This window comes from Armigeres subalbatus, chromosome 2 (assembly GCF_024139115.2).
Source record: "Armigeres subalbatus isolate Guangzhou_Male chromosome 2, GZ_Asu_2, whole genome shotgun sequence".
Lineage (NCBI taxonomy): Eukaryota > Metazoa > Arthropoda > Insecta > Diptera > Culicidae > Armigeres > Armigeres subalbatus.
Window position 1 is genome coordinate 401873282 of NC_085140.1, and position 14175 is coordinate 401887456.

Here is a 14175-nt window from a genome sequence, read left to right on the forward strand (position 1 = left end):
ATCTCGTCCAGGTCTTTAACCCTTAGATTCACCTCCGTCGTGAGTGCCCTCACCTTGACCGTCTCGCCTAGGACCTCCTCCGCCAACTTCTTGTAGGCGGCGTCCTTTTGCGAGACGCCCCGCTTCAGCTCGAGTATCATCTCGCCCATCCGGGTACGTCTTATTCGACGTACGTCGGCGCCGAGTTCACCGAGCTTGACGTCACTCCTCATCGCCTTCAAAACATCCGAGTACTTAGCCTCGTCCGCCGTGATGACTAGGGCATCGCCCCTGGAGCGATTGGCGCCTACCCTAGACTTCTTGCTACCCTCATTCGCCTGGGCCTTCTTTTCGGCCCTTGACGTCTTCGGTTTCCTCTTGTTCTTGACCAGGGTCCAGGAGGCGTCATTCCCCTCTATTTCCCTGGTCTGGTGCGGCTGAGAACTTTCAGCCTGTCGTAACCCCTTACCACCGTCTTGCCTGAGTGGACGGACCTTTCCAGGTCCTTCCTCCCCCGGTTTTGGAGGTACCTGACCGGGGTTCAGCTTCCCAGCCCCACTACCCTTGTTCGGGGTAGTAACCCTCCGCGTTTTGGAGCGGCCCCAGGAGCTCATCCCCTGGAGACTGTCTCCCCGTTTTTGTGTCTGCTCCGTTGGAGTAGTCACCCCCGACGTACCTGCAAATACTTGAGCCTCAGTCTGGGTAGACTTTGGCACAACCGTCTTAGCTGGCACGCCTTCGGTCGACTCGACCTTGCCCGAGTCCGCGAATCCTTGGGCCTCAGTCTGGGTAGACCTCGACTCCACCGATTTCACGGGTTTACACTTGGCCGTCCTGACCGCCCTCTCCAGCTTGGCGTCCAGCATCGACTTTCGAAGTTTCTGCAAGCTCCTCTTGAGGTCCTTGCTGATATTATGCTTCGATGACGCAAAGTCGATGATGGCGTCCAGCTGTTCCGTCGCCACCTCGAAGGCCGAAAGCCCATCGCGTTTGCGGTTCATCGCCTCCACAAGCCATGGGCCGTCAATAACCTCTACCGGCGTTTTTTTAGCCGAGAGGAAGGTTAAGTGACCCACGCTGGCGCTGCGCACTGAGCTGCCGACTATTGCCTCTGGCCTCCTAGGCGGAGACCTGAACAACCCACCTCTTGCGAAGGGGTTGTCGCCTACACTACTACCACTAGTTGAAGAATTGCCTTGGTTTTCCATTTTGGTCCCACGAGTTGCTCGGGAAATAGGTCCACCACGCCAGAGCCCAGCATGACGCGGTAAGGGACAATTACTGTGGAGGGTGCCCAGGTACCCCACAGGCTCCGTTAAAGGCCTAGCTTATTATTTCACCCCCTGGCCATGCATCCCCTCGGCACGGGTCGCTTGACGCCTTGGGATTAGGGGTTAGGGACGATGGTCCCGGTCTAACTCGCAGTGGCCATGGGGAGGGGCCGTCAAGCCCTTGGACAAAGTCCCTGCTGCCCCCTGTGTGTGTGTGTGTGTGTGTGTGTGTGTGTGTGTGTGTGTGTGTGTGTGTGTGTGTGTGTGTGTGTGTGTGTGTGTGTGTGTGTGTGTGTGCCTGTGCGCACCCACCCAAAAAAAATGTCACTTATTTTTCAGGTACTTATCCTTGACTGATTTACTCGCAACAAGTTGCATTCGACGCAGGATACTCTACCATTGTTTCCTATTGAAAATTGGTCAGATCGGACTATGGGCTCGGAAGTTATGGCCAAAATACCTTTTTTCATAGAAAAATTGCTTTAAAAAATGTCACTCATTTTCAGGCACTTATCCATAACCGATTTACTCGCAACAAGTTGCATTCGATGCAGGATACTCCTATTGAAAATTGGCCAGATCGGACTATGGGCGCAAGAGTAATGGCCAAAATACTATTTTTATAATGCACGAGAAAGGCACCATTACCGCTAGGTGGATTAATCAGGGTTTTTTCAACTATTGACGACATTGATATCATGGCACATAACTTTGTGAGGATGGAGGAAGCCTACATCAGACTGAAAAGCGAAGCTAAACGGATTGGACTAGTCATCAATACGTCGAAGACGAAGTACATGATAGGAAGAGGCTCAAGAGAGGTCAATGTAAGCCACCCACCACGAGTTTCTATCGGTGGTGACGAAATAGAGGTGGTTGAAGAATTCGTGTACTTGGGCTCACTGGTGACCGCCGATAACGATACCAGCAGAGAAATTCGGAGGCGCATAGTGGCTGGAAATCGTACGTACTTTGGACTCCGTAAGACGCTCCGATCGAATAGAGTTCGCCGCCGTACCAAACTGACTATCTACAAAACGCTTATAAGACCGGTAGTTCTCTACGGGCACGAGACCTGGACGATGCTCGTGGAGGACCAACGCGCACTGGGAGTTTTTGAAAGGAAAGTGTAGCGTTCCATCTATGGTGGGGTGCAGATGGTGGACGGTACGTGGAGGAGGCGAATGAACCACGAGTTGCATCAGCTGTTGGGAGAACCATCCATCGTTCACACCGCGAAAATCGGAAGACTGCGGTGGGCCGGGCACGTAGCCAGAATGTCGGACAGTAATCCGGTGAAAATGGTTCTCGACAACGATCCGACGGGAACAAGAAGGCGAGGTGCACAGCGGGCAAGGTGGATCGATTAGGTGGAGGACGATTTGCGGACCCTCCGCAGACTGCGTGGTTGGCGAAGTGCAGCCATGGACCGAGCTGAATGGAGAAGACTTTTATGTGCAGCACATGCCACTCCAGCCTTAGTCTGATAATAAATCAAATAAAAACGTGAATATGCAGACCCATTATCTGTTCATTGATTTCAAAGCAGCGTACGATTCAGGGAAAATAAAAGAGTTGGGACAGATAATATCCGAATAGGGTTTTTCGGCGAAACGGATGAGACTGATACGTGCAACGCTTGAAATCAAGAATTCGGATTCCAGACGAAGTGACAATCTCGTTTGCAACATTAAATGGTTTGCAGCAGGTTTGTTGCCTACGCCCATCCGAAGCAGATGCACCTATTTTACAATGCGTCTCTCGCCGATCTACCGAACGTCTAATAATATGAGGTTGTTGAAGTGAAGGTGACTGATTGCAACATCGAAAGTTTTTTTTATTGTCTTTATTAGGGAGACTCTCAGCCTGAGACTGGCCTGTCTCCTCATCGAAAGTAGAAACAAACAGGAAATATACTTATTGTATTTTAGCAACCGGTCACGAACTCTCTATCTAATTGTTGAATTTTACTAAAGATATTAATTATTATTTATTAGTTTATTGAATTGTTCTAAGTTATTGTTGTTTACGCCTAGAGTCTCGAATTGAATTTATAGGAATGTCCAACAAAACTATCTTTGAATAATTATGAAGTCGAGTACTCGTTCCTTAATATTGTAGATTGGCACAGAACAAATAACTGCTTTTAAAATTCATATGTCGGAACGATAGCTGAGTAACATAAGCTGTGCCATAGATTTTGCATCAACCGTCATTTAAACTCGAAGTGATCCGTGTGAATTATAAAGAAGTTTACAAACATAAGTCATCAAGAATGTATCCATAATAAATTAATTGTAACCAAGAACTAATTTGTAGGAGAGTTCTAATCTCCGTCGATAAATAAACGGGATTTAAAACACGGAATAGATTTTTTCCTCGTTGCATATGTAACATATTGAACGCCTCGTTTTCGGATCAAATGGGTTCCAATATGCCGCAGTCACTACATTGATATGAAGAAACCAGCTTGGAACTAAGCTGTTTGATCTGTGGATTGCCAGACAGAGCAGTCAAATGGTCAGTAGCGATAACTGCCATAGGTGGTTGTATTGGCGTGATTGCGTCCAGAGGACATCTCCGGCCAAATTGCCAAAATATCCGCTTCGGTTTCGACCATATCCTCCGCTCAGCTGATCGGAGATCATTATCACAGATGCAGGAATCAGCCCAGCCCAATTACTGCTAAGTCCGCAGTCGCTTCTGTTTCCGCACCTATACCTACAACACTCCCACCATTAACGCCGTCAACATCAAGTAATGTATCCGACCCTACGTGAACCTTCCAAAGCTTCATGTCGATCCCATTGACTCAATCAGTTATGAAAACAGCACCGTTTTTGCCGCCGGCACATGTGATCACAGCTTCGTCAACACAAACTCGTCAGGATCTCGTTGTGCAACTTCCACATCAGAACCAAGGCTTCGTTTCTTAGAAGAAGAACACTCACTTGAAATTATGCATCTAACGTTATCAGCTGCTAATGGAAAAGCGTACAGTAGTAGCAGCAAACACAACTTCTACTACGTTACCCTTGGAAAATGCATTAACCCAGCAGTCCTGTCCTGTGTCCTATTTTCGGCTTATCAACCACGCACAATCACTGCCTGGCTACCTCCTGCACCGCTCCTGCTCAACCCGTAATAGGGTAAGGGAGTTATTTTGGACCACTTTAGGACCGGACTTTATGACCGAACTATTTTTCGAATAAAAGTTAGAATTTGACATCAGTGTTGCGCTTAATCATTATCAGACGATCATGATTGCAATTTTCATGTGAAAACTTTTCACGTGAAAACAGTAGGCGAGTTTTCGCCGGCGACAACTTCTCAAATGTTGTACTGATTTTTTCGAAAATTTGATTTTTCCCAACCCTGTTTGACATAGTTATTGATCAATTTATTTTTATTTATTATTAATTAACAATTACCATATAGCAACATAAATAATCACATATTGATTTTCAATGCTTATGCTACTATGCAACATCTAATACCAATAACTACATACTAAATAAGATATTTAGATTCCGCTTAAATAAAGAAAAACTTCTTTCGCACCTATGATTCCTAGGTAAATCGTTCCAAATTCTTATAGCTCGTAGGCGGAAGGAGTCTCTTGAACTGTTTGTGAAACATCTAGGAACGATAAGTAACGACCCTCGCGAAGAACGAGTATATCTAAAAAAAATCTCGAAGATAAATTGTAGAGTTGTTAATAATTTTGAATGTTTGGATACAGGTTCTAAACTTTAAATGATTTGTAAAATCAGTTCCAAGAATAGCCTTTCTATAATTGGATAAATGATCAAACTTTTTCAGATTAAAAGCATATCGTGTAGCAGCGTTGAATACTTGGTTTAGTTTTTTCGTGTTTTTTTAGTTACAAGGCCAAACAAAATATCACCATAATCAAACAATGGAACTAAAAGAGACCTGACCAGTTGAATCCGGATATGTTGGGGAGTACACCGTCTCAATAATACAAGCGAGTGTAAGGCATTATAAATTTTACTGCACACGGCATTAACCTGAGGTGACCAGTTCAAGTTAGTATCCATCATTAAACCAAGATTTTTGACGACATTAGAATATTCAATTATATCGTTTCCCACTCTAACTGATGGTACATTCGACAAAACGGCACGTTTTGTGTGAAAAATAATCGTTTGGGTTTTTCCTCCGTTAAGAATCAGGCCGTTTTGCTCGCACCATAGCAATATACTCTGAATGTCAGAGTTCATTCGATTTACCATTTCAGATATTGTGCCAGGGACCCCAGATATGTATAATTGACAGTCGTCTGCATACAGGTGGAATCGACAATGTGACAGATTCAATGGAAGATCGTTAATGTACATTGAGAAAAGTAGCGGTCCGAGAATTGAACCTTGAGGCACCCCGCTTAGAACAGGAATTAATTCAGATTGTTGGTTGTTGAAGTCAACGTATTGCAATCGGTTGGACAAATATGACTGAATTAATTTTATGGAGAATTGATCTAAATAGAAGCTATATTTTAACTTGTTACACAATTGTCTATGATCAATAGAATCGATTGCTTTACTAAAATCAAGAAGAACCAGTAAAGTGACCATCTTCTTGTCTAACGCTTCTCTAATGTCGTTTTCTATTTTAATAAGCGCGGTTACGGTGCTGCATGATTTCCTATATCCAGACTGGAATGGACATAACAGATCATTGTGTGTCAAGTAGTCATTCAGTAGCTGAGAGAGTAGTGATTCGAATATTTTTGAGAGGGCACAAAGAATACTGATCGGACGATAGTCTCTTTCAGTAACTGGGTGGTCAATCTTACCTATTGGAATTACTTTTGCGATTTTCCAATCAAGTGGGAAATCTGAGGAAGTGATACAACAATTAAAGATATCCCGAATGTATGAGAGAGTAACACTTAAAGACATTTTTAAGACTTGTAGTGGAATTGAATCATTACCAACAGCATCACAAGAAGATTTAACAAACTAAAAGAGCTTGAGCTTGAGCTTGAGCTTGATGACCGTACAATTCGTAGTTGCTACTCCGTGATTGATCAGAACAATCAAAATTGCACAGGGAACCAATAGTTGGTGCTTGGGATTAGCTATCCAACCTCAATGTGCACAGATTGAGAGCTCAAGACATTATAGGATCAATAACGGCGCCGGCCACGTCCTTACGGTCATCTGGGAAAGGAAGGATTATTGGTGTGACAGCTGTTGCTACTAGAGACCGAGAACACCTCTGCATCTCCACAGTTGTCACAGGAGGGATTTTCATAAGTGGGACGAGGTAAATAATTGCATGGCTCTGGATTCACCTTGGTAAGTGATGCGATCCATGCAACCTTGATGAAATAAATCAGATATTTAATCCCTAATAATCGCCGTCACCATAATTGACGAACTGTTCAATGGTTTTAAATGCGAAATGTATCAAAAATGAGCAGATTTTGATTCATTGTTAGTATTAGTATCTTTACTGGAGGTTTTGATACTTGTTTTGAAAGTTTGTTGTATATATTGTATATCGATACTTATTGTGGCGAACTGTCAATTTATGTTAATTACATACAGAAATTATTATCACAGAGAAACAGACGTAACAGGTAAAACATTTTTCTTAAAAATCCATCGAACAATTACTCTACGTATTCATATGCTGCACATAATAAAGTTTAATACAACAATGTCGAAAGAAAGTGCTAGTGTGAAATGTCAAAGAAATTATGGAATGAATTTTAAACGCTAAATTCATCACAGTTGCGTATGTTTGCCTTTGTTATTGTCATTAGCCTTTTCACGCAAATTTCATCTATGATTTAAATCTAAGATAAAAACGATCAGAAAATGATAATAAAGAAAAACTAACTCTACACCGCACTTTATTTGGGTATGTCCGTCATCCCCTTACCCTCATGTGAGAAAGAATTGTTGATGTTGGACTCAGGGATTGTGTAACACACCACACCGTCCCTGACGCCAAATGCCCGGATGAGCTGTTGTAATTCTCTAATCCCAAATCCTAGCATTCATCAAAGAAATAAAAAATGTTAGTCTAACCTCGAGTCACCACGAGCATGTTCGCCTCTATCCCTCTCTCACTAAATTAATAATGAGATGATATGGACTATACATATCACAAAGAAACGTGGCTTCGCAAAGTGTTATAAACCACTGAGCCTACCAAATAAACGAACTTGAGAAAAAGGGATTGCGGAAATAATGTTAATACATTTGCACATAAAGCACTCTTTTGGTAGGCTTATGAATAACCGATACGATATGCCACTATTTTCGAAAATCTACTGTTGATTATTTAGAAAGAATTGATCACTGTATTACTAATTATAAAGAAATATCAGTTTAGGAAATGAGTATAAGTATTCGCTTAGCCCATACTTTTAAAGACAAAAAGTTGAATGATCGTCATACCACTTTTTTTATATCGGGCAAGACATCAACGTTTGCTATTCGGTCAACCAATGGAACTGTAACTGTAACTTGCTAATGAAATGGTTGAACTTAATTAAGCTCAAAAGTTGTCAACCGCGTACTGTTTCTTGTAGAATGCAACTTCTCATTAAAAAATTCTAGTTTTCCAAATGCGAATATCTTCCGAGTTTCTAACTGCAGGGAACAAAACGTATCACCTATTCCCCGTGCAAACATCTTGAGCCGCGTCGCTAAAAAAAACATTTTTGAAGTGAAACAGTTCTTTGTTATGGGAGAGGCAAACAGCAAATGGTAAACAACTAAGAGACAAAATTTTAAATTATGCCACGCTATTACAGATAAAAACTAGAGGTTCAATACAATTCACATGCTTCCAGAACATTATACAAATTAATGCACTAATATAAAGTAAACCAAACTACATTTGTATATAAAAAAATACTTCCGCGAATAAGGGTGTTCACTTATTCTCCATGATCATTCGTTCACAAACACCACACTTCCAATGAAACACTATTGAATTTATAATAAATCTTCTTCTGGTTTGCTTTAGCTACCATCTATCAGCCAAAAGTATACAAATGGCTGATATGGTTGCAATGCGAAAAAAATGAAAAAAAGACGTCTTTCTTCGCGCACAGCACACTACGATCCTCAGAAGATTTAACAAACTAAAAGATTTAACAAAGTATTTCGTCATTTGTAACACACCTAAATGAGAAATTCGGGTGTGTTTCAATGTCGTCATTTTGATTGAATGAAAGTGGAGTGTAATGAGCAACAAAGAATGAGTTCAGAGTATCAGCACTTACATCCCCTCCACCCATACAAGTGTTTGTTTGTTTTAAGCCTAATCGTTTAATGTTCTTCCAAAGTTGCTTAGCAGGAAGGTCAGCTCTTAACTGTGAGGTAAAATATTGACGTTTTGTACGATTGACCTCTTGGTTTGTTAAATTACGAAGACAATTACCTATGCAACCTATTCCCTATGCAACTAAAAAGTGGTGAATGCTAGGTAGGATATGTAGGTAAAAATGTTGTAAACCCCACTTAAAGAACCAAACTATCATAAATTCTGAAGATATGTTAGATTTTATTTTGGACCACCTGTTTCTATTTTGGACCACCCATTGAACATATTTTGGACCACTCGAATAATTTTGTATTGCTTGCAAAGTTATGTTACTATTAAATTAAATTAGTGATCTCCAGCATTTTCGGCGTTTTTATCCTTGTTAATCCTTCTTAAGTCCTTGTTAAGCAATACATTTTTATAAGCACTCAAATTCTTAGAACAATATCTACTAGCTAAGGGTATTGAAACCAATAAAAATGCCAGCACCACTCGGTACAGCATCATTAATGCAAAACAAACGTGCGGCACATGGCCTGGTAACTCCTACCGTGCCATATTTGTATGTAGTTTATCAGATCTGATTTGCGTCATTGATAGTAGTGGGTTGCCCGGTTCTTCCTTGCTCCTTGCACATACTTTTTCTAAGCGAAACATAATCGTTGAACGCGGAACTCTGTTGCATTGGCAAGCAGCACGGACGGAGAGCTCTAGCAAAGATTGGTTCATGTCATGTAGCTTTTTTTAAACTATTTTCGTATGGAAATAATGAAAACAATTACACGTTGGTTTAATATACATTTTCTAGGGCTTACATCAATGAACGGTAATTTATAAATGCGGTATGAACAGTAATTTATGAATGGTTTGACACTATAGAAACAAATGGTTGGTAAAAACAAAAGTTATTATTATTATTATTACTTTATTTACTTAATTACTTTATTTATTTAAGAGTATCTTTATTTAAGAGGCTTTTAGCCCTTGGCTGTCTCACCTCAGGTAACGAAAAGGCAAAAGTTTAAGAGATCTAGAACTTAAAAGGAAGGTATGTCGAAAATATGTTCGATTCAATAAAAAATGAACCTATTTTGGACATACCTTTAAATACCGTTTTTAATCTGACAATGTTTCGCTGGAGGTATGAAACTGCTTCAATTAGGTTTCAATAAGTCAACAACATCATTCGCATGTTTGAAATCTATGTACAAATAAACTTACAGCTTTTGAAAGTTGACTTCAATTTTACAATGTCGTCTTGGTTTTGGTCCAATCCAGCCGGAATGGGTAAATGCGTGAAAATATTCTTAATAATTGCTATATTTTATAAAAAAGAAAACAAATGTAGGAGATACCTTATGGATAGTTTCTTTTTGCAATAAAAATTAAATGTTGCATGTTTTATTTAGTTTTGTGTGATATAAATGCAAAATTCAGCTAGGTGGTCCAAAACATGAGCACGGTCCAAAATACAGCCGTTACCCTACCCTTCATCGCCTGAGCAGTGTGCACAAGCACAACCATTAAAGTACTAGTTTAAAGTACTGGTTTAGTAATACTCTTATAGAGTAAATTATGGTCTTCAAGAGCGTTATAAAACTTAAAATGTTACTTGGGATAAGCTTCCATGCGCAACTTTCGCCTGTGCAGAGCAACCATGTGCATCAGGCATCAGGTAAAGGCACTCGAATCTGTACGCTACCAACTTTTACCAACATTTCATTTTTTTACGGAGCACTGTTTTTAGTTTAAGGAGCATTTTCTCAGGTTAAGGAGCATTTTTTATTGGTTTAAGGAGTATTTCTTATTTTTAGGGAGCATTTTCCTTAGTTTTCGGAGCATTTTTCTGTTGAATAGGGTTACCAAGCAAAACAATCAACTTCATACTCCAGGGGCTATAGAATGGTGCATAAGATTCTACTATTTCACTACTACTATTACTACTATTACTACTATTACTACTATTTCACAATAATTCTTAAGATCAGTAGATATGATCAGTTTTTTTTAAGTTTAAGGAGTTTAAGGAGCATTTTCTCAGGTTAAGTAAGCATTTTTCAATTGTTTAAGGATAATTTCATCTGTTTTAATGGGCAATTTTTGGGCTACCATACGTTTTGCTTTGCATGGTTTTGCTTTGTAGCCGCGCGTCTTACCGCACGGCTAAGAAGGGCCCCACCTCTACCAGCACCAAAGGCAAATATAGGGGATGTCCAAACCAGGGTAGAAATATTTCACAGTCAATGCAGTGAAAAACATGGATCTCAGTAAAATCTGCAGTCGCCTTCATCGCCGCCGCGGTGAGTGCGACTGGGTGCAGCCGAAAAATCATTTCCAACACCGACCTGAACGGTGCTACTCACAAGTCGCTCTGACACGCTGCTCAGTTCACGCCTTACCGTATGACTGTGAGTGGCCCATTTAAACGTGTTGTGAATTTTTTCAATTTGCTGGGTGAATGTGTACATTTTGCTGTGGTAAATTTCATCTTCGCGGCGCAGTGGGTGATGTGAGTTCTGTTGTTTACTTTTCTGTCTCTACGGGAATGTGAGGCTGATTTCAAAGCAGGAAGAAAATAAAAACATGATATAAAAAAACATCACCTTCATCCAGTGCTGCCGAAAATTTACAACCCTGGTCCAAACTAACTGGGATAGGCAAATTTTGGGCATATTTAGATGTGTTGTAACTATGTTAATTATTACCCAATTTGGACAATTCAGGAATGCCTGAAATAGAAATTTAATGTAGTTTCACCATATGTTCATGTAACTGACCATGGCCATCGGATGCCAGAGATATTCCGGATTTTTCGAAGGTAGGTTCAGAACCGTAAATTTGTGGTGGGTATTAGGCTAAGTTGTGGTTAAAAACAGAATAATATTAGTAACCACAATTAAAGTAGGGCTCTTTCTGATTAGAACCATATGTTGAAATTCGAAATCGGACCAGAATCAAGTTAGATATGGCCATTTGTTTAGAATCGGTACCGATCGGGAGTTTCAAAAGGGACCAGGCCACAAATTCTTTTGAATCAAGCTTTTTGACCGATCTTCCATTATGATTACATTCCAGAAGTCTTCTGTCACGTCAAGAATGAAAAACCAACCAAAAAGACAGATTCTGAAGTCGCTGCCTTGCATGCGACAGGGAGAGTCAGATAGGCTAGTTGAAATTTATTTGATTTAAGTTTGTGCGAAAACACGAATTTTCCAAAGCTTCTAGATTTGTGATTTTTAATCAGTACTGTAAGCACGTGCTACACTTCATACAAATCATTGTATCGAAGTCTTACAATCCTTCTTCTTCTTCTTCTTAATGGCATTACATCCCCACACTGGGACAGAGCCGCCTCGCAGCTTAGTGTTCATTAAGCACTTCCACAGTTATTAACTGCGAGGTTTCTAAGCCAGGTTACCATTTTTGCATTCGTATATCATGAGGCTAACACGATGATACTTTTATGCCCAGGGAAGTCGAGTCAATTTCCAATCCGAAAATTACCTAGATCGGCACCGGGAATCGAACCCAGCCACCCTCAGCATGGTCTTGCTTTGTAGCCACGGATCTTACCGCACGGCTAAGGAGGGCCCCTTACAATCCTGTATTATTTTAATACAGTGCCTAACTGTATAAAAAGCTTACATTTCTTGTATTAAAACATTGCAGAATTGTATATACCCAAGTGTTATACAATAATATTGTAACATTTTTTTTGTGCGTAGTCGATCGGCATTAGGAGAGGAATCCGTAACGCTATTATTTTTCCTTGTACGATTTCCAAGCGGCACGATGTTTTTTTTCTCAATTTGAATCGAAAGCTTCCAAGAAAGTATTCTTTTCTATTATTTCTTTCATACATTTTTTTTAGTTCAATGACAAATACAAAATTAAACACAAAATGCTTTAGAGTAATTCTTACCATGAATGTTTATTAATCTGTTCGATCATACAATACCTTTGTTTTTCTTCAATTTTGGTGTTGGTTGATGGTTGGACTGAGATGGTTACGGCAACTGTGGTAGCGGTGGGTACGGCAGCTGCGGTGGCGGTGGGTATGGCAGCAAAGGTGGTGGTGGTGGAAACCGAACCTCACTATTTTTCACCAAAGCAGCAAGCACGTCTTCAATTTTAACATCCAAATTATGTTTGAGGTTAACATCTAGATCAGCTCCCACATTAATAAGATCTCCAATATTGTTGTCTTTTACTTGAATAGGACTACAGTATACCGCGCTGATAAAGATCAGTGCAAAGAGGATTAAAGTTTTCATTTTAATAATTTTGTTGCTTGCTTGAAGCGAATGGAATGAATGAATTATTGATCGAGAACAACGGGTTTTATATCGCCAATCGAATCGAATGGTAATGAGCTCTCTCTTATCGAATCGCTCTGATTTTGTAATCAATTGGTATGAAAATTGATTTGTCATTTCTTAAGCATGGTGATATTTAAAAAAAACTTGATATGATTTTATTGCTCTATGCGATAATTTAACAAATCCAAAGACTTAATCCGTATAATTATTGCTGAATGACACATCACTAAAGATAAGATCTTTTATATTTTTGTATTTGATTCTATCAATGATTACCCGGATTAGACAATTACTTCACTATTCTAGCTTGGTAAGAAATATCTTTTCAAATATGTGGAAGATGAGTTAGAAAGCCTAATCGATAAATGCACGGTATTACCACATACAATCAGGCATAACTCTCGTAACATTTTCAAAGTCATCGACACAAAAACGTCACTTCCTTCAACTTGAGTAAATTATGATCCAGATGAAGGTGAGCAATCAATAATGATTATCTGAACTGACAAAATCAGTCCACGATAGATTTTTTTTGTTTATTTAACCAACATGTACGGGTTTGATTTCTTTGTCTACAGTATGGCAAGCACAATTATACAATTTCAAACAAGTATTGACGTCGAAATCATAATTTGAAGCCCTTGAAAATGAATGAAGTTCTATATCTGGGTTTTCAATATCTTGAATTTAAAGGAAGACCTGCAAGTCTGCAAAACATTCTTCAAAGTCTGAGAGAATTCCGATAAGTTGACCGTTCTTTTCGTAGAGCGAACCTTTCGAAAATGTAAATGTACTTCGACTTACAAAATAAGCCAACCACTATAACATTTATTTGCCGATAAGTTAAAATAAATGCTAAGGATTCGGAAAATGCAATAGCACTTACGTCAGCTATGCGACCACGGCCAATCATGGTCTGTTTAGCATGAGACCAATTCATAGTAAATTGTAAAAATGTCCCATCCTGATTAGCAATGAAGGTTTCTCGAAGCCTATCACTTGGCCGCGGAAGGAACAAGAAACAAGAATAGCAGATAATGAATTGCTTCCTAAAGGATCACGCTCATCACAATAATGGTTCAGTAGTTATGGCGTCTTCGTCCACGTTGTCGTAACGACATGGCATGAAAAAAAGTTTACGGTAGAATGAAATGTGCTAAAGTTTATGCCCCAATGCGCGGGAAACTCTTCATTCTGTCATGATATAATGGCAATCAGCAGATTGTTTTGAATATTCATTGGTTAGTTATATGGTGGATTTCAAGCCAGAATAGAAACGTTTGTTATCACTGATTTAA